Raw genomic sequence first — 20,741 nt, forward strand, 5'->3', positions numbered from 1 at the left:
TGATCTATGGTGGATTTTACTTAAATAACATAATCTTGGGCTTCACAGTGTGATCAAATATCCTGCAACATTGTCTCAACCCTCTCCCCACCCCCGCCGACCCCCTATCAAAAAAAAAAAAAACAACTGTACTTCCATTGAGTCACTTTCCCTTGTCTGTCTGTCTTTCTGGATAATCCCACATTTCCCCCAAAGCATGGCATGTTAGTCAGACTTCTTCAGTGCCATGGCAAATTCCTGACACAAGCTGTTGGAATTTCTAGCCACTCCCCTGTCAGGGACAAGGATAGAATCTCTAGTTAGTGGAAAAATACAGACCCTCCCCCCCCATAAGACAGGGAACTAGATCATCTTACAGTCAGGTTGCCTAGCAACAGGACATTGAGGCAGAGCCCTTGACCCTTTCACCCTGTAAACATCCTATACAAACATCCTGATAGCTTGCCCCACCTTATGCAGATGACAGCTTCTTGCTCCCCCCACCCTGCAGAAACTATATAAACCCTCTTGGAGAAAAATAAAGTTGCACCTTGATCAGAATCTAGACTTGGTGTGTTTCCTTGTATCTCCTGTCTCTATCATTCCATCCTTAGGGTGGTCGAGAACCCGTTGAAGCCCTGCAGGTGGGGCACTCCCCCATAACTGCACACGCTTAGTCATGGGGGCGGGGCTTATGGTTTTATGCAGTGCTGGAGACTAAACACAGGGCTTTGTACATGCTAGGCAAGCATTCTACCAGCTGAACTCCAACTCTCAGTTTCTCTCTTTCCCAGCAGTCTCATGTAACTCAGATGGACTTCAAACTCACTGTGTAGCTGAGGATGACTTTGAACTTCTGATCCTCCTATCTCTGCTCCAAAGTGCTGGGGTCACACGTGGTACTACCATGCCCTCGCTGCATGCACTAAGTGGTCACATAATTTGTGTTGAGCATGATCACGTAATCTATGCCCACGCGTGGCACAGCTACATAAGCCCATACGTGCATGTGGGGGGAGTGGAGGGGTGGGGGGTGGGGGGGCGGGAATCCATAAAAAGCAGGTCACGGTCCCCTTCCTCTCTCTCACTGCACAACCATTTCTCATAAGCCTAAGCACTCCCTTCTGCTCCCTTCCCCTAATGAACTCTTATAGTGGGGTTTTGTTGTGCCTAGTGGCTTTTCTCAAACGCTAAACAGCGCTTGAGAAAATAACACAGCGCTGCGTAATAACTAACACAAGCAACTTAAGGAAGGAATGATTTCTTTTTCTCATGGTCTCAGAGGTTCTTCCTATCCAGGACGTTTGGCTGCACACACTTGGGCAGAACGTCAGGAGGCAGTAAGGTGCCAGAGGAGATTTTTCACCTCCGGGAAACAGGAAGTTTAAGAGGGGAATACAGGGAAGAGCCGAGGCAAGTTCTAAGTCCAAAGATGCTCCTCAGCAATCTACTTCTTCCACCTAGTCCCCATCTTCTAAAATTTCCCTGAAACAGCACTACTGGCTTGGAACTAAGCCCACAACTATATCTTTTGGGGGTACACTTCATATTCAAACTATACCATGTGAATCTATGACAAATATTCATGAACAAATGAACAAACAAAAACAGAGAGCTGGGTTGGGAATTTAGCTCAGTAGTAGAGCGCTTGCCTAGCGAGCACAAAGCCCTGGGTTCGATCCTCAGCTCAAAAAAAAAAAAACAGAGAGCTTGAGCAGGGAGGGCATGGTAGTACCACGTGTGACCCCAGCACTTTGGAGCAGAGATAGGAGGATCAGAAGTTCAAAGTCATCCTCAGCTACACAGTGAGTTTGAAGTCCATCTGAGTTACATGATACTGCAGGGAAAGAGAGAAATTGAGAGTTGGATATGAGTTCAGCTGGTAGAATGCTTGCCTAGCATGTACAAAGCCCTGTGTTTAGTCTCCAGCACTGCAAAAACCAAACAAAGTAGCACTTCAAAGGCGTAGGCAAGAGGACCAGACATTATAGATCATCCTTAGCTACGTATCAAGCTCAAGGCCAGCCTGGACTACACAAAACCCCTGTCTCAGAGGCAAGAATGAAAGAGGGGGGGCAGTATTTCAGGGTTAGTGGAGGTTATCAAAAGACTTCTTGAAGGCAAGGTTATCAAAAGATGCACACCTCTAATCTAAGCACTCGGGAGGCAGAGGTAGGATCACAGGTTCAAAGCCAGCCTGTGCTACACAGCAAGTTTATGTTGCAAAACAAAACCAAAACAGCTTCGTGAAGGAGAGAGAGCACTGAGTGGAAGAATCTAACTGAGCAGAACGAGAACCTGCCAGGAAGAAAAGCGGTGTGAGAGAACCAGGCAAAGAGGTCAGCTAGCTGAGAGCAGAGGATGTGGATTACAGGTTAGTCCAGATGTCCCTGCTATGAAAAAGCATGGAGACAGAGGTAAACTTCATACCAGGAAGATATCGTTGGGTCATTTATGGAAAAGCATGGGGATTAAGGTAGATTTCGCACCAAGAAGACATTATTAGAACATTGTGCAAAGGATGACTGGATTTCTCATCAACTTCCTCTCTCTCTGACAGAAATCACCACATGCCAGCTACCTGCTACAAGTTTCCACCTATACTGTTGCTATTGGAACTGGATTGAGAGCAACCTAACTACAGCCAAACTGGAGGGAAAAAAAAAACACCAAAACCATATTTTACCTCCTCCACATCTATTTCCTGTCTCATAGTGTGTGGCTACCAAAATACTAAATAACGGCTTCAAGGCCTCCAGAACCAAATCCCTGCATAGATACGCTCTCTGGCAGAAGACTCTGGGCAAAAAAGGAGGTTTGAGAGCCAAGGTGTGCTACATCTCCACAGATGTAAATTCCACAAGTAAATTCTGTCCTTTGCTTCATTATAATGGCACCATTAATCTGAAAGTATTGGTAGTTCCCATCATGCATCTCATGCCATGACACATCCAAAAGCCTTACACGCAGACAGAAAAGGGAGTGAGCCCTATTCCAGAAAATCCAACCCATTCCTGGAATTCCCCACCTCCCCAAACTCATAAATAATCCATTCAGAGGAGCTACCCACGGCTGCAGACAATGGAACTCACCGGGAGAAGCCTGCTCCACCCCACAAGTGTGCGCCTTTGCCTTTCTCTCTGTAAGGAAACATCCCCCCACTTCCTTACTTTGTTACCCCTGAATTCTTTCTCCGACAGTGACAAGAACCTGGAAACATTAAGTAGAGCTCACAGTCGGCTCCATCTCTGGGGACTCTCCAGCCCTCAGCTCCAGCAACAAGACCCCCATTCAAGGAAGACTCTCCTTGTACCCCCAAGACAGAAAGGAATATGCAGAGACACAACACAAAGTCAAACCTCAACAAGTAATGCCCTGGTTTCTCAGCATTCAAGCATACTGCTGATACTGGGTGTCTTGAGGATGACAGAGACCTTCACAGGGAGCTAGGGTCCTGGGAATTGGACCAGACAATGGCTTTTGACCTCTTTTCTTGTGAGTTTGAAGAATGAAATTCATGGGCCACAGCAGGTGAGTTTTAGAGAGAAATTTATTATAGATTCACAGATGGAAACTTTTTAGTAATAATTCTTTTTTTATTTATTTATTATTTTTATTTTATGGGCATTGCCATTTTGCCTGTATGTGGTGATATTTTGTTGTACTCTAATAAAATTTGCCTGAAGATCAGAGGACAGAGCCAGCCATAGAGTTAGCCACAAAGGTCAGGCAGTGGTGGCACACACCTTTAATCCTAGCTGATGGTAATATGGCGCTGGTTGGTGGCACTGGTTACTGGCAGAAAAGTCACAGGCCATGGCAGAAACCAGTGATACCTTTTTAGAGCTTTATTAGGAGGGAAAAAGGGTGGGGAGAGGCGGGGGAATAGGAAAGGAGCCAGGCCTGGCAGGGGAAGGAGCAGAGAGAAAACACCGGGCAGGGGCGGGGGAGTCCGTGTCTGACTTTTTACGGCAAGGATTGCATGACCACACCTTGCCCGCTGATGACGCAAGACAACAGGCCCCGAGCTGTACGTGTACAGAATCCTAACACTAGCACTCGGGAGGCAGAGATCTGTCTGGATCTCTGAGTTCAAAGCCACCCTGAACTATACAAGATTAATCCAGTTTAAAAGAGAAACAGCCGGGCAGTGGTGGCACACATGTTTAATTCTAGCACATGAGGCCACACACCTTTAATCCTAGTACTTGGGAGTCACACGCCTTTAATCCCAGCACTAGGAAGGTTGAGACAGGAAGTGATACAGCTGGGCAGAGAAGGGATAGAAGGCGGGAGGAGAGAGGAATTAGGCCTTTTTGGCTAAAGATTCAGAGGCATTCAGTCTGAGGATTCATGGAGATCGGCTAAGTCGGTGAGGTGAGAAGCGGCTGTGCCTTGTTCCTTTGCATCTCTGATTTTTCAGCATTTACTCCAATATCTGGCTCCGGGTTTTTACTAAAAGAACATTTAGGATTCATGCAACACTTGTGTGTATGTCTGTGTGAGAGTGTTGGATCCCCTGGAACTGGGGTTACAGACAGTTGTGAGCTGCCATGTAGATGTTAGGAGTTGAATCCAGTTCCTCTGGAAGAACAGCCAGTGCTCTTCGCTGCTGAGCCATCTCTGCAGCCCAGGTGGAAACTTAAAGGGGTGGGGGGGTGGGGGATACACCTGTACAGTAGGAGGGGTCTTTGAAAATAGAATACACCATTGAGCTTCTATACCTTGGAGTTACTTAGGCTTTACTGGATGGGGGAGTCCAGGGTTGAGTTGGTCAGTCCAGTTTCCACTTTAGGAGATGAGATGCCTTATAGTTTCAGTCTTCAATATGGTCTCCAGGAAAGGGGCATTCCTTCAGGGCAAAAGAGATAAGAAAAAGCAAGACACACACATCCTGCCCCCTGCCTCCCACTTTTCTGCTATCTCCAGTTTCTGGTCATGGCAGAACCAGAGACATTTTGGTTTAAACATTTTCAGCATCTCTAGCCTCTGGCAAGGAGGATGCTCCTCCTATTCTTCCACACTACTATTTACTCTCCATCAAACCTAAGTATAAAGAGACACGGTGTTCTTTCTTGGTGTCATAAGTGCCCCCATGTCATGTAATACTTACGCTAAATTTCAATACTTTTGTTATACAGGTCTCAGCTGTGAACCTTGCAATGGGTTAGAAACAGATATTAGTTTGTTTTTCCCCCTTCATGAAAGGTAAAAAGAAAATTGCTTTTCTTCCCCTACAAGCGAGAGCCAGAGGCTCGGGATAATCGAGGTAGCTGTCCATCAAGGCATTGCAATACGTGATGGAGACTATGGCCCTCCCTAGGATTTGCAGTTCAGTTGGGAATTACAGTTGTTGGTTCAAAGATTTGGGGACAGAGGGTAGGAAGGTTTCATGCCTGGGTACCACAAGAGGCCCCTTTAGTGAACTGATTTAGAACATGGGTATGGAGCTGAACCCACAGCTCCGCGCCTAGCTGTGAACATAAGGAGAAGCACACAGTGAGTACAGCCAAAAGCAATTAATACTTTGGTCTGATAGCAATCACCAAAAATTAATAAATCTCATTTTGTTTGAAGTTCAAAGAGAGAGGAGGGGGAAAGTTTGAGGTCTGTGAAATCACACTTAGCGGAAAAGAGGAGGGGGAAAAATGCCCCAAAAAGTTCACAGAAAAAGCTTCAACTAAAAATGGCTCTATGCAGGATCTGGGCGTGGGAGGGGATTAGGGAAACATTTTTTTATTATTACTATAGTGAAGGGAAGAGAGTGCATGGAATCAATTGGTAAAATAATAAATGCCATGAGGAGAAAACAGGTTGCAAAGAAGGCGGAGGTATTCCTTAGAAGATCCAATACTCTTCGCTTGCAGTAATACATAAATTTCTTTTCAATGGAAGTAAAACAAGAGCAGGGATTGGCTGAAGCTTACAGGGTGATTTATAGACCACAGGGGCAGAACAGAGCCAGGTCTCAGAACAGAGCCGAGAGTAGCTGTACAGAAGGAAGGCCATGCTTCCTCTGAGCTCTGTCACACTTCCTCACCAATAATGGGCATGATTAATATCCTTCATTTCTATCACAGGGTTGAAGGAAGCAGTAGTATCTCATTCTAATGTGCGGGTCTTTGATTATTAAGGAAGTCAAATGTGTTTTCATGTTTATCAATATTTCCATTCAGCCTGCTCTGAAGAATGAGATGAAAGATGGGGTGGGGGGGGATGGGAAACAAATAAAGGCTGTTGACTTACTCTATTTTGGCAAGAAAGAAGAAAAAGAAAAAAAAATGAAGAGTGGTTTATTGAACACATTTCAAATAAATTCTGAAGTTCATCAGCTTTCTATTAAGGAAGAGCAATGTGTACATGGCCAAGACTATTTCTGATGATGAAATTGCAACCAAGCAAATAAGCACTTGATGGCTAGATGTGAGAAAGATCTATCATTTACCCAAACCCAACAGAGGGAAGGGGGTGGGGGAGGGATACCTAAAAGAAATGTCCTAAGCAAGGCCATCTTTCCTTGACTCTTTTTGTTTGGCTGTTATGAGATTTTATTTCCTGCAGGGGGAGAATATGTTTATTTAGCTCTAATCAGAAAGTATCTCCCTCAGTCGATGTTTGAGACAGGGTCTCATCTTGTTCCCCAGACTCAAAGGAGCCTTCTGCATCAGTCTCCTAAACAGTTAGGACTGCATATTAGTGCAATCATGCCTGGCCTTCCCAGGTTTTAATCCCAAAAAGCTAAAAAAAAACAAAAAAAAAACAAAACAAAACAGTGCCCAAGACTGGTACCTTATAAGTAAAGGAGGCTGTGAAGGCTAAACACCCCCACTCCCAAACTTGGAAGCCACATGTAGCAAGGACCTCATGCTACTTCATGTCACGTGAATAAGACAACCAAGAAGACCATATTCAGAGGCAAACAAAGAAGAGGTCAGACATGTGGGGTAGCCTGTCTTCATCAAAGCTCCCTTTTTCTGGTCTTGGTTTGGTTTGGTTTGATTTAGTGCTAAACAGTCAAGCTCCCCAATACTGCACAGGCTGACCTCCAATTCCTGGGCTCAAGTGACTCTCCTGCCTCAGCCTCCCTAGTCGTTGGGACTGTGGTACACATCCCCATATACTGACTTCACAATTCGCTCTTGATATATCCCATCCATTCATGAGCGAGCTAGCCCAGACCCACAATACAATCTTTAATTTCTTCCCAGAGTAAGTGCCCCCATGTTATCAGCCTTTCCCATTTCTTAAAGATTCTACCACTTTCAGTACTGCATTAGAAACCTGTGAGGATCCCTACAAATGCTATGACTGGCAGAGAGATGATCTGTGAGAGTCAAGAAGAAAATTCAGTTCAGCACAACTTAGTTGGCCAGTGCTGGTTCAAACTTTTAGAGTCTGACCCCAAGCAGTTTATTGTAAGCATATTTAAGCATAGTACAATTTGGAATAAAGTTTCCTAGTGTAATACTATCCCATGTGCACAAGGTGGTATAATTACATTGAAACTCAAAGTACAAGTCACTTCTTCCATGAAGATGGGTTCTAAAGATAGGCTACATGAATTATCTTAAGGACCTAGGGGAGGATCTGGTGTGGTCTTGGTTATATAGACAGCATAGAAGTCATTTAAATGCTGGGTGGTGGTGGTGGCATAGGCCTTTAATCCCAGCTCTTGGGATACAGAGGTAGGTAGGTGGATCTCTGTGAGTCTGAGGCCAGACTGGTCTACAGAGTGAATTCTAGTCCAGCCAAAGCTACACAAAGAAACCCTGTCTTGAAAAAAAAGGACGAGGAGGGGGAGGAGGAGGAGGAGGAGAAGGAGGAGGAGGAGGAGGAGGAGGAGAAGGAGGAGGAGGAGGAGGAGGAGGAGGAGGAGGAGGAGGAGGAGGAGGAAGGAGAAGGAGAAGACATTCAAACTCTTAGCCGCCCCCTGCCCTGGTTGTGAGAGCTTGGGGGAGCCCCTGACTGTACGGATAAAGCAAAGGTTACCTAGACTATTCGCTCCTCCATTCCTGCTTGTGGGAACTTGATATGGCCTGGCCCTACAGACAGTGTAAATCACTAGGTTATTAACCACTTCTATCCTCAGACTTCTGGATGGAAAAACAGGTTAACCAAACTTCCAACACACAAATCTTTGGGGAACAAATCATAGCCTAATCACAACAGAGCTCTACAAGATCCCCAGCACCTAGAAGGAAGAGTGTAATTCCAACTGGGCCAAAGGACCTATGCTGACTGAGTAGTCAAGCACCATTAGTATTTCCAAATACCCTGACACAGGCCTGAGCATTTCATCTCCTGCTGAGGGATCTGCAGTCTACAAACACTTCATCTGACTTCTCCATGTCCTAAAGCCTTCCTTTTTTTTACTCAACTTCAGTTTCTAAACCCTCCCCTTCAGAAATACAAACCAAGTAAATGTCATTTTGGTGACTAATCTTAGCTGTGAATTTGGCCCACCTGGAAAGAAGGAATCTCAATTAAAGAACTGTCTCCATCAGATTGGCCTATGGGCATGTCCTAGGGCATTTTCTTGATTGTTGACTAATGAAGAAGGGCCTAGGCCACCGTGGGTGGTACCATCCCTAGACAGGAAGTCCTGGGTTATATAAGGAAGCTATCTAAGTAGAAGCAGGAAGCAAGCCAGTAAGCAATGCTTCCCCCATGGTTTCTGCTTCAGTCCCTACCTCCCAGTTCCCGCTTGACTTCCTGCCTTGGCTTCCTCGATGACTGATGATCAACTGTAACCTGTAAGATGTAATAAACCCTTTCCGCCCGAAGTTGCTTTTGGTCACTGCTTTATCACAGTAGCAGAGAAGCAAATCAGGACAGTCACAAGAGACTTCTTCCACCTAGTCATCATGAAGGATTTATTAGGACCCTCCCAGGTGTGACAAGTCTCATCAACATCGAAAAAGATTTAGAAGAAAAAAATCATTTCCTGACCAGAGATAAAAGAAACAGTATTATCCCATTCTACATTCACGCCAATCATAGAGCACTAAAGAAAACCCAGTGGAATCCCTATGCCTCCTGCTCTGAGTCTGGGGGGCTAGGCGGTTACCCCATTACAAGTCCATTTCTGATTTGGAAGATCCTGGATATATAAGCTCAAGAGCTGGAGAATCCAAAAGCAAAACTCTACATCAACGTGCAGTGAACATGCTCCTACATACTCTCAGCCTGGGGATGCTTCAGTCACCTGTATAACATTTAAAGGGGAAATGCCTGTTAGTTAAAGAGGAGATAAACACAAGAAAACCATTCTTCACATCTAAACAGCTTCCTGTTCTAAAAACTTGAAACAGGTGGAGAATCAAGTGGCCGGAAAGATCTGAATTGATTCTCTCTTCACAGCAGCCCAGCTCATGCCAGCACTGTTTGCTAAAGGATGTCCATACTCCTACAGTGCCTATCAGAACATCCAGGGTTTCCTGGAACCAGCTTTTCAGAGTGTTCTTCAGAGATAAAAGGAAAGATGGGACATTTCCCCCGAGGCCAGGTCATTTGCTTCCTCTCACTGTGTATCCTTTCTCACTCTGACCACACCTTGGCATTGACTGTACACCCTCAGTACTGGACTCTCTGAGGTAGCAGCCAGCTCTCTCTCTCTGACCTTCTCTCCCCCTTGTGCTGGCTACTTTCATGTCACTGTGACAGAAACAATTAAAGTAAGAAACATTTACTTTGCTCAGGGTTCCAGCAGATCACAGTGGAGAAGGCAGGGCAGAATGCTCCTGTCTGTGGTGGTGAGCATGGCGAGCATGAGATGCTAGCTGGTCACATGATGGCAGCCCAGGAAGCAAGGAGAGCAGGCACAGGAGTCACGTGGTACAATCTTCAAAGGTCTGCCCCTAATGGCCCACTTCCTGCAGCCAAGCCCACTTCCTGAAGGCTCCATGGCCTTTAAAATAAAATCACAAGCCAGGTACCAAGCACTCAAAATGTGAGCCTGTGGGAACATCCAAATTCAAACTATAACATGCCTGTTTCTCCAGCATTCTTGCTCTTTCTTTCCTAGAGCGACAGGAAAGCTTGTTTTGCTTTTCTGTTTAACTAAGGGGAGTTCCCTACCCAAAAGAAATGCAATTATTTTGAAATCTCATTAATCAGTAAGCATGAACCCCCCGGAGAAGACTGATGCTAAACACCACCCCTACACTCCAGGGAGGGTTTGTCCCATGCCCTTGTCTGTTCTTTCAGCCATTCACCAGCCCAAAAGATCATTTTCTATGCCTCCAAAATTGTCTTTAGCTCCCCATTTCCCTCTCCTCTCTGAAGAGAATGTTTAAACCTCAACCATATGGCCTTTCTTTAAACTATATTTTGCATGACTCCCATGCCCATGTGCACATTAAATAAACTCAGATGCCTTTTTCTCCTGGTAGTCTATTGTCAATTTATTTCAGCAGAATTGAACCTCCAGACCGTGGGGAATATTTCCTGCACCTTTGAATTCCTTAAAGAAAAGGGCAATGTCTTAGTGGATGTTTCCTCCTCACTTTCGGGGCACCTCCCACCTTTGGGGACTGTTCTCTGAGTGACAGATAAAACAATCGAGTACATGAATGAACATGTCAGGAAGTAAAACCTTTTCTTCTACCCTCATACCTCTGTTTTAGGGGGCCTATAAACTAAAGTAACAAAAGATTAACAAAGGGAAAAATAGATCAGTTATGTACATGTTATACATGGAAGTTCATAAATAAATATGGCTAAGGGGCAGAATTAGTGGGATATATGCTGTCTTAGTTAAGGTTTCTATTACTGTGAAGAGACACCATGACCACAGCAACTCTTACAAAGGAAAACATTTAATTGAGATGGCCACCCACAGTTTCAGAGGTTTAGCCCTTTATCATCATGGCAGGGAGCATGGTAGCATGCAAGCAGATGTGGTGCTGGAGGAGTAGCTAAGAGTCCTACATCTTGCAGGCAACAGGAAATGGACTGAGATGCTGGGCGGTATCCTGAGCATAGGAAACCTCAAAGGCCACCCCACAGTGACACACTTCCTCCAACAAGGTCATACCCACTCCGACAAAGCCACACCTCCTAATAGTGCCAATCCCTGTGAGATTATGGAGGCCAAATACACTCAAACTACCACATGGGCCATCTTAATAGGAACAGATAGACTTTTAAGAAAGAAAGAAAAAAAAAACCTGTACAGTCGAAGTTGCATCTAGACCTCTCCTTTTGTGGCCATTGCTGGATTAGCAGCTACCAAAATGAAGTTCAATCCCCTTGTGACTTCTGACTGATGCGAAGGGCATTTCAGTGTACCTCACATTTGGAGGCACATCATGTCTTCCCTTCTTTCCAAAGAGCTGAGACAGAAGTGTAATATTCAGTCTATGCTCATTCTAAAGGACGATGATGTTCAGATTGACAAGGATACTACAAAACCAGCAGATTGATAAAGTGGTCCAGATGAACAAGAAGAAATATGTCATCTACATCGAATGACTGCAGCAAGAAAAGGCTAATGGCACAACTGTCCATGTGAGCATTCATCCCAGCAAGATGGTTATCACCAGGCTAAAGCTGGACAAAGACCACAAAAAATCCTGGAAGGGAAGCCAAGTCTCGACAAGTAGGAAAAGAGAAGGGCAAACACTAGGGAGAAACGGTTGAGAAGATGCAGGAGTGGAGGCATCTTATGCATGACTTTCATTGAAGACTGCTTAAGTTAGAAAGGAGGAGGAGGAGGAAGAAAGAAAGAGAGAGGGGGAAGGAGGGAGGGAGGGAGAGAGAGAGAGAGAGCGAAGGAGGGAGGGAGGGAGAGAGAGAGAAGGAAGGAAGGAAGGAAGGAAGGAAGGAAGGAAGGGAGAGAGAGCGAGGGAGGGAGGGGGAAAGGAAGGAAGGAAGGAAGGAAGGGAGAGAGAGCGAGGGAGGGAGGGGGAAAGGAAGGAAGGAAGGAAGAGAGAGAGAGAGAGAGAGAGAGAGAAAGAAAGAAAGAAAGAAAGAGAAATGAAGGAAGGAAGGAAAGAAGGAAGGAAGGAAGGAAGGAAGGAAGGAAAGAAGGAAGAAAGGAAAGAAGGAAAGAAAGAGAAAGAAATCTTTAGCCTGGGAGATACGGTCACTGTCGTAGTTCATTCAGATTATCAGAACAAAAACATAATTAAAAACAAAAATACATTTCCCATAGTTCTAGAGGCTAGGAGACACAGGCAGATCAAGGGCCTACTTTTGGGTTACAAATAATTATCTCTTCACATGATGGAGAAGCAAGGACTCTCACTAGACCCTCTTTACTAAAACACCAGTCCCATCTGTGGGGGTCCCACTCTCTTGACCTAATTACCTTCCAAAGGATCCACCTCAAAACAACCTCACATCAGGGAATAGGTTGCTATGTCAAAGAAAGGAGGAAAGGGGGAAGAGAAGTGAGAGAGAGAGAGAGAGAGAGAGAGAGAGAGAGAGAGAGAGAGAGAGAGAGAGAGAATTTCAAAGGAGGTTCATTGCAAACATTAGAGAATCTTGATTTTATTGTACCAGAGCGGAAAATTATCTTTTTCTCTCCCATCCTAGGCCCACGGCTGACACCTCCATAACAAAAGACAGATTACAAGAGAAAACCACACAGATTTATTTATTACATAATTTTACATGTGTGGCTTAGGAGAAAAAGATCCAAAGAAACTATAAACCAAGTGGTTTTGTTTCTTTCTGTTAGGGGGTTGACCCTGGGTCTTGCACATCCAGCCAAGTGCCCCACTCCTGAACTACATCTCTGATCCTGAAGAATTTTTATAGCAGGTTTGATGAAAAGTGGAGAAACATGATAGAGCCGAAGTGTATACTTCAACAGTAATAAATCGGGAACTCAGAAAAGCCTGTGCCTACAGGGTCTTCTCCATGTCGCTGTGTCTTGAGAGGTGGGACTGCTCTCCCTGCAGACACAGGGAAGGCACCTCTCACACATGCGTCCTGTGAGCTAGTTCAAGTGAGAAGAGCAGGGGTGTGGTCAGAAAGACTTTCCATTCTCTCAAATTCCCTCAGCTTAAAATATCTAGTCTGGAGCTGGAAAGGTGACTCAGCGGTCAGGAGTGCATACTGCTCTTCCAGAGGAGCCAACTCGGATTCCTAGCATCCATATCCGATGGCTCACAAAAGCCTCTGACGCCAGCAATGGGAGAGCTGATATCCTATTTTGACCTCCACAGTACACAGGCACACAGGTACATGTACAAAAAATTATATACAAACCAAAAGAAATACTCAGTTTGTTGAAGTGCCACACTTTAGGGTGATATGCCCTGTTTTTATATATGTGGGTATCATTGCCTGTAAGGACATCGTTATGGCTTGGATAGAAAATGCCCCCCCCCCCAAAAAAAACCCACACGTGTTGAAGGTTGACCCCTGATGCAACAGTGTTCAGAGGTGGGGCTTCTCACAGGTGATTGGGTCTTGAAGACCTCACTGATAGATGCACAGCCTAACGGGGTCTTTTGCAGGTTTAGGAGGCTTTACCATGAGACCTAGTTAGAGAAAGTAGGTCAGTGGAGACCTGTTTTGTTCCTAGTCTCGTCCTCTCTAGCTCTTCTCTTTTTGCTTTCTGCCCAACACGAGGAAAGTTTCTTCTGCTATGCCCTTCCACCTTGACGTCTTGCCTCAATAGGCCAGAGACAGCTGAAGACAGACAGATAGCCACTGACTAAAAGCCTTGCAACTGTAAGCCAAATAAGCTTTTCCCCCTGTGAGTTGAAGCTTCTTGGGGATTTTGTCACAGCAATGGAAACCTGGCTAATTGAGTCTCCAAAATCTTTTTTTTTTTTTTTTTTTTTTGAGCTGAGGATCGAACCCAGGGCCTTGTGCTTGCTAGGCAAGCGCTCTACCACTGAGCTAAATCCCCAATCCCGAGCCTCCAAAATCTTAACCTGCTCCGTGACTACATATATTAGGAAACACAGTCTGCGTGCTTCAAGAAAGGTAGACAAAATCTATTGCAGAGGAGCATAAAGGAGAGAAACCAGCTTCAGCAGCAGCATAGGAAAGCGCTCTCACGATTTCCTGGCGACACTTTGGTTATTTACATGCACACATGTGATTGAAGGTTTGAGCTGAGGCCTTGTATAATTAGCTCTCTGTGCACGTGTGTCCATGTACATGCTAACAGAAACATGCGTATGTAAAGCATGGGTAAGTGAAGGATCCCAAGTGGGAACCCAGTCTCAAAACTTTGGGCTCAGAAGTGAGACAGACTGAAACAATCTATTACAAGAATAAGAAACAGAAAGAAAATAGAGTCAGGAGAAGGAAAAGGCCAGCATCTTATTGAAGAGCCAGAAGCATCATAAACTGCAAACAGATGTGCACCATCAGTTCTAACGCTTGCCACGCTGCTGTGATGTTTAATAAGGACCAATTCTGTAATATGCTTCAAAATTGTGTTTACCAACCTGGAATGGGTTTAGATAGTCACTCTTCACGTGTGAAAAAGTTATTTTCAGAAAATAACTTCCTAAAGAGCATAGTTTGAAGTTTATTGACATAATTCGTAATTTTTTTTATTCATCGTTAATAAAGTTTGTTCTTTGACAAGCTCATAGATGTCTAGAATAGATTCTAGTTCCTCACTGCCCACCCGCTCTTGATGCTCTCCTGCCCCTGCCAGCATCCCCTTCATCCTGGCAGAGTTCTCCCCCGGATTTGTCACTTTTTGTTCTGTTTTGTGTCCCAGTGAGTTTAACCTGGTGGCGTCATCTTGGGTTCAGAACTCTCCATTGGAGCCTGGTGAGTTCACAGTGGTTATGTATTTGGAGACTATGCCTCCTTCCCCCCAGAATCTGTTCCTTGTCAATAGATCAACAGTAAAGATCAGGGCCCCATGAGGCCCTCCTCCACCCATGGCTAACTACTGGCCAAACCAGTCTTGGGGGGGGGGCAGTGACAGCGATCACAGTTGCTATGAGATCATGACTGCCACGGCTGTGTCATATATTAGAAGATGACACTCCACAGTCCTTCCCCCCATCTTCCAGCCCTTACATCCCTTCCTCCTCCTCTTCTGCAGTGTCCCCTGAGTCTTAGACAAAGTGATATAAATGTTTCATTTAGGACCAAGCCCTCAACTGTCACTTAGTCTCAGAATCTTTTGTGGCCATGGGTCTCTGCATTCACCTTGGTTCATTGCAAAGAGGAGTCTCTGGTTAAGGCTGATAGTAGCCTTTGTCATGTCTGAGCCAGGAAGAAAATAACTTCTCAGAAAACATACGAGTTTCTAATGATTGGCAATGGTCTCTTACGTTTTAATTATCCTAAACTACTTTAAAAAACAATACCTCGCATCCCAGAAAGAAGCCAAACCCTTGAGCTGGGCAGTGGTGGCTCACGTCTTTAATATCAGCAGTTGGAAGGCAGAAGCAAGTGGATCTCTGTGAGTTCGAGGCCAACCTGGTCTACAGAGTGAGTTCCAGGACAGGCAGGGCTACACAGAGAAACCCTGTCTGGAAAAACAAACAAAAGAAGAGGAAGAAGAAGAAGAAGAAGAAGAAGAAGAAGAAGAAGAAGAAGAAGAAGAAGAAGAAGAAGAAGAAGCAGCCAAATCCTGGGGAAAGAATATCATGTGTCATTTCTTGTTAATAGAAAGTTAATTCTACTTTTCTAAAGAAAATTACTGAAAACTTTTTATTTTGATTGACTTTCCCAGTGGAAAAATGAAAAAATGCAAGGTGCTGCTTTAAAACTTATACACAAGTGTTTCTCAACCTTCTTAATGCTGCAACCCTTTAATTCAGTTCCTCATGTTGTGATGACCCCCAACCATAAAATTATTTCATTGCTACTTTATAACTGTAATTTTGCTACTGTTGTGAATCATAATGTAAATGCAGGATATCTGATATGCAACCCCCAAAGGGGTTGCAACCCACAGGTTGAGAACCACTATTATAGACAGCCTTTTTTTTTTTCCCAAGACAGGGTTTCTCTATATAGTCTTGGCTGTCCTGGAACTCCCTCTGTAGACTAGGCTGGCCTCAAATTCAGAGATCCACCTGCCTCTGCCTCCAGAGTTCTGGATTAAAGATGTGCACCACTAGGTTGGGGATTTAGCTCAGTGGTAGAGGCAAGCGCAAGATCCTGGGTTCGGTCCTCAGCTCCGGGGGGGCGGAAAAAAAAAAGGATGTGCACCACTGCCACCAGAGAGTCTTGGAATGAGATGTCCCAAGAAAGGGGAAGATATGTGTAAATCTCAGCTATTCGCCCCTAGAATCTGTTTTCTTGAAGGTTTCAGTATTTTGCAAAGCCATTCTTCTGAGACGTTTACACTTTTCATCCTGTTGATCCTTGTGACGACTTTGTGCCGTGTTTGAGCGTTAAGTGTGAGGAAACAGGAGCTGCAGAGAAGTCTCATGGCCTGTTTGTGTCACAGTGACAGCCACCCTGCTGTTTTTGTTTACACTGTGTGAAGATGTGTCACTGTGACTGGTCTAATAAAGAGCTGAATGGCCAATAGCTAGGCAGGAGAGATAGGCAGGATTTCCAAGGAGAGAGAGGAAGAGGAGGCACAACCCAGGCTCATGGATTACGCCAGCAAGATGCCAAAGAGACACGGAGGGAGTCGGACAAACAGAATGAACAGAAGGTAAAAAGCCACACGGTAAAATGTAGATTAATAGGGAATAGGTTAATTTAAGTTATAAGAGCTAGTGAGACAAGCCAAAGCTAAGGCCAAGCTTTCCTAATTAGTAATAAGTCTCCATGTCATTATTTGTGAGCTGGCGGCCCAAAGAAAAATCCAACTACACTACCCCATGATGAGTCAGTACTGGCTGCCTTCCTCTAGTCATTAACATTTCCCCAAAAATAAGACAGGAGGTGTCCACACCCCCCATCCTGAGAGTGGAGACACCTGTTGCATTGTGTTATAGTGAAGTTACAAGGGTAAAGACGTGGCTCAGGTGATGGAGTGTTTGCCTAGCATGGACAAGGCCCCCAGTAACTAGCAAGGACTTGAACTTGATAGTCAAGCTCTGGGGCTTGGGCTTCTGAGCCGTGTGAAACCCTGCTGTTCCACTGACTCGCTGGTTTAGACAATATCTGAGCTTCTCTCTATTCAGATTTCTTGATTATTCATTAAAGGGAGTTTTACTAAGCCTTTTCCACTCCATATAGAGAGAATGCAGGAATCAGAGAAGATCATTACAGCCAAAATCCAACTGGAGTGTGTGTGTGTGTGTGTGTGTGTGTGTGTGTGTGTGTGTGTGTGTGTGTGCGTGTGTTGAGACACAGTCTTGTAATTGAGTTCTGTCTAGCCTAGCCATCCCTATGTAGATCAAACTGACATTGAACTTGCTTCCATACCCATTCTCTGTTCCAGAGTGCCTGGATTACAGGTGGTGTTCACATGGCCCATCTCTCACTTGTTGATGTGCATGTAAAAGGGACTCCGAACCCAAAAAAGGAACCTAGGGTCCTGAATCCAGACCGGATTGCAACCTCTTTCCTTCATGTAAAACTATTGTGTCCAGGCGGTGGTGGCACACGCCTTTAATCCCAGTACTCAGGAGGCAGAGGCAGGGGGATCTCTGTGAGTTCGAGGCCAGCATGGTCTACAGAGCAAGATCCAGGACAGGCACCAAAACCACACAGAGAAACCCTGTCTCAAAAAATCAAAAAACAAAAAACAAAAAAACAGCCAGGCGGTGGTGGTGCACGCCTTTAATCCCAGCACTTGGGAGGCAGAGGCAGGCGGATCTTTGTGAGTTCAAGGCCAGCCTGATCTCCAAAGCGAGTCCCAGGAAAGGCGCAAAGCTACATAGAGAAACCCTGTCTCAAACCCCTCCCCCCACAAAAAAAAACTATTGTGAATCGTCTTAGTTTCTTTCACTTTACACTTAAGATGTGTCCTCTATATGTTGCAGATAAAGTTTTAAAATCTAAATCTCACAGCCAGGTGTGGTGGTGCACGCCCTTTTAATCCTAGCACTCAGGAGACAGAGGTAGGCAGATCTCTGTGAGTTGGAGGTCAGCCAAGTCTACAGAGCTAGTTCCAGGACAGTCAGAGCTACCCGGAGAAACCCTGTATAGAAAAAACAAAAAAGCAAACAAACAAAAAAATCTAAATCTCACATTAAATTTTACCGGATGATAAATTTCTTAAAAATGTTGTAACCCAGAGCTGAAGATGGTGGTGCATGCCTTTAATCCCAGCACTGGGGAAGAAAGGGTAGGCTAGTGTTTGTGAGTTCAAGGCCAACCTGGTCTACATAGTGAGTTTCAGGCCAGCCAGGAATTTGAGCCCAGGGCCTCCTAGGTGCTAGGGAGGCACTACGCCACTATACTATCTCCGAGCCTGTTACCTTATTTCTCAATAGCTATTTCCTTCTTCCCAAATTCTTCATCATCCTGATTTCAGGAGGGAGGGGCTGCGCTGGTCTAGCTGGTGGTTTTTATTAACACAGGGCAATTATTTTACTTCAGTGACACATTCTGAGGTGATAGTTCATCAATAGATTAAGGAAACACTGCAATCTAGCACATCCCAGTAAATAATCAGGACAAGATTCATGGTGATGTCTAATGAAAGTCATCTGTTTGTGAAAGCAGCATGCTCACAGTCTTCATTTCAGAGTCCAATAAATTGTGAATGCCTTAAAGCATGTGTGAGTCAGACTGAGCCATTATCATTCTCCGGGCATCCTGCTCACCTCTTTCAGAACACTAACAAATATCCGCATGGTCTTTAGTTGGGAGTTGGGAGAAGGAAATCCTGGTCAGCTGGCAGGCTGTTTAACTGACCTCATGGTCATCAACAGGTCTGAACTGTGGATTCTCCTGCTCAAATGCATGGTGGTGTGTTTTCTTAGTCATTCTACATCATAGAAGGATGGAATTCAGACAGCTAAATTTGCTGGTCCTAGGATCATATTTTATCCTCTTCCTCAAAGCATGATGAGGCAAACACCATAAAAATTATGTAATTGTCTAAAAGGAAATGGACAGTTTCTCCCTTGTTGACTTTTAACACAATAATTGGAATAAAATGCATGTTGAGGAAACGGAAAAGTATGAGTTCCTCCCCCACCCCCTCCCCAGTCCTGGAAAACAGAATCCAGGCCTCAAGATTACTAGGCAAGCACTGTATTGCTGAGCTACAGATCGGCCCACACTCCATCTTTTTAGGACCCTCCTCAAACTGAATGTATGTACTTAAAAAGTCTAAAATGATTTTTAAAAATGAGCGTGTCTATCTTTGAAGATGAGAGGGGGTTTTTGTTTTCTATTGAACAGGCCTCTGTATTTTCAAAATGTTCTTCGAAACCTCTTATAACCTTTTCAATAATGAAAAATCTCTTTGGGTTTACCTACCTACTCGATATGACAGTTATTTCCTGGTACATATTTTGATGGAAATTTTACACATACGTTAGTAAATGAGATTGATGTTAACATCATTTTGTTTGGTGATTTATATTTTTTTTTTATGCTTGGAATAAGGCCATAAAAGGTTAAGGTAGCCCTACTTCCTACAGTTATGCTAGTGTGAGAACTCACTCATCTCTACAACCAATAGGCAGGAACATGAAGAATAGTACCTTAGCAAGCTCCCAGATGCAGTAGCAATGTATCAGCCCCATAGTGCCTTAGGAATTGATAGGCTGGGGTCCCCTCAGCTCACAGCCTGATGAAGGAACAAGAAAGTCGGGATTGAAAGGACAGTTCTTGGAGTTGGTGTGATTCTGTGGTAGAATGCCTGCTAAGCATGGGCAAAGCCCTGGAGTTTTATTTTTTTGTTTTTAGTGTGTTTTTGGTTTCAGTTTTTTCAAGACAGAGGTTCTGTAACAGTCCTGACTGTCCTGGGTCTCACTCTGTAGACCAGGCTGCCCTCAAACTCACAGAGATCCACCTGCCTCTGCCTCCTGAGTGCTGGGATTAAAGACGTGGGCCACCACCACTCCCCCGTGTGTGATGCTCAAAAACAAAACAAAAACAGAGCCACTCTATTTTGTTCCCCAAAACTGTAAATAAAGCTGGGGTTTTAGTTACATTTACTTATTTGTTTGTCTTTGTTGTTTTATTTTTTTTGAGAGACAGGGTCTTACTAGACAGACAGACTAGGCTGGTGTGGAACTCTCAGAGATCTGCCCGCCTTTGGCCTTTGTTTCCTACATTGTTAGGATTAAAAGAATGTGAGAGCGTGCCCGGCTGAAGTTAGGGTTCTTGTGACAATGTGGGTTTGAATAGAAATATTATCTGAGGGACAAAGGTATGGTTCTGAGATAGAGCAATTGTTTACCATGTGCAAGTCCAGGTTCATTCCCCAGCTTTTTTGTTTTTATTCTTTGTTTCTGAGACAGGGTTTCTCTGTGTAACACCCCTGGCTGTCCTGGAACTCACAGAGATTCACCTGCCTCTGCCTCCAGAGGGCTGGGATTAAAGAAGTGTGCCACCACTGCCCACGGGCCAATATTTTGTCTTTTTAAGTGTATGGTGCATGTGCATGTAAGTGTAGGTGTCCACAGAGGCCGGAGTTTTGGATCCCCCAGAGCAGTCACAGGCAGTTATGGGGCACCTGATGTGGAGGCTGGGAATTGAACTCAGGTCCTCTGGAAAGACAATATGTGCTCTTATCCACTGAGCCGTCTCTCCAGCCCCTTCTTATGCTCTCTTCTACTTGATCTTTTTAATCTGCTGTGGCTCTATAAGCCAGTAACCTAGATTTCCACCACCCACATGGTGGAAACTGTCTGTGACTCTAGTTCCAGAGAACACCATACCCTCTTCCAGCCTCTGAACCAGTGTACAGA

The 20,741-nt window shown here is 44.7% G+C and overlaps 1 pseudogene; it reads left to right on the top strand.

Moving 5' to 3' along the window:
- Positions 1–11,213: 11,213 nt before the first annotated feature.
- LOC128104539 (60S ribosomal protein L26-like) lies at positions 11,214–11,662 on the top strand (annotated as a pseudogene).
- The last annotated feature ends 9,079 nt before the right edge of the window (positions 11,663–20,741 follow it).

The sequence above is a fragment of the Peromyscus californicus genome, unplaced genomic scaffold (assembly GCF_007827085.1).
Source record: "Peromyscus californicus insignis strain IS unplaced genomic scaffold, ASM782708v3 Scaffold_8__1_contigs__length_139910024, whole genome shotgun sequence".
NCBI lineage: Eukaryota > Metazoa > Chordata > Mammalia > Rodentia > Cricetidae > Peromyscus > Peromyscus californicus.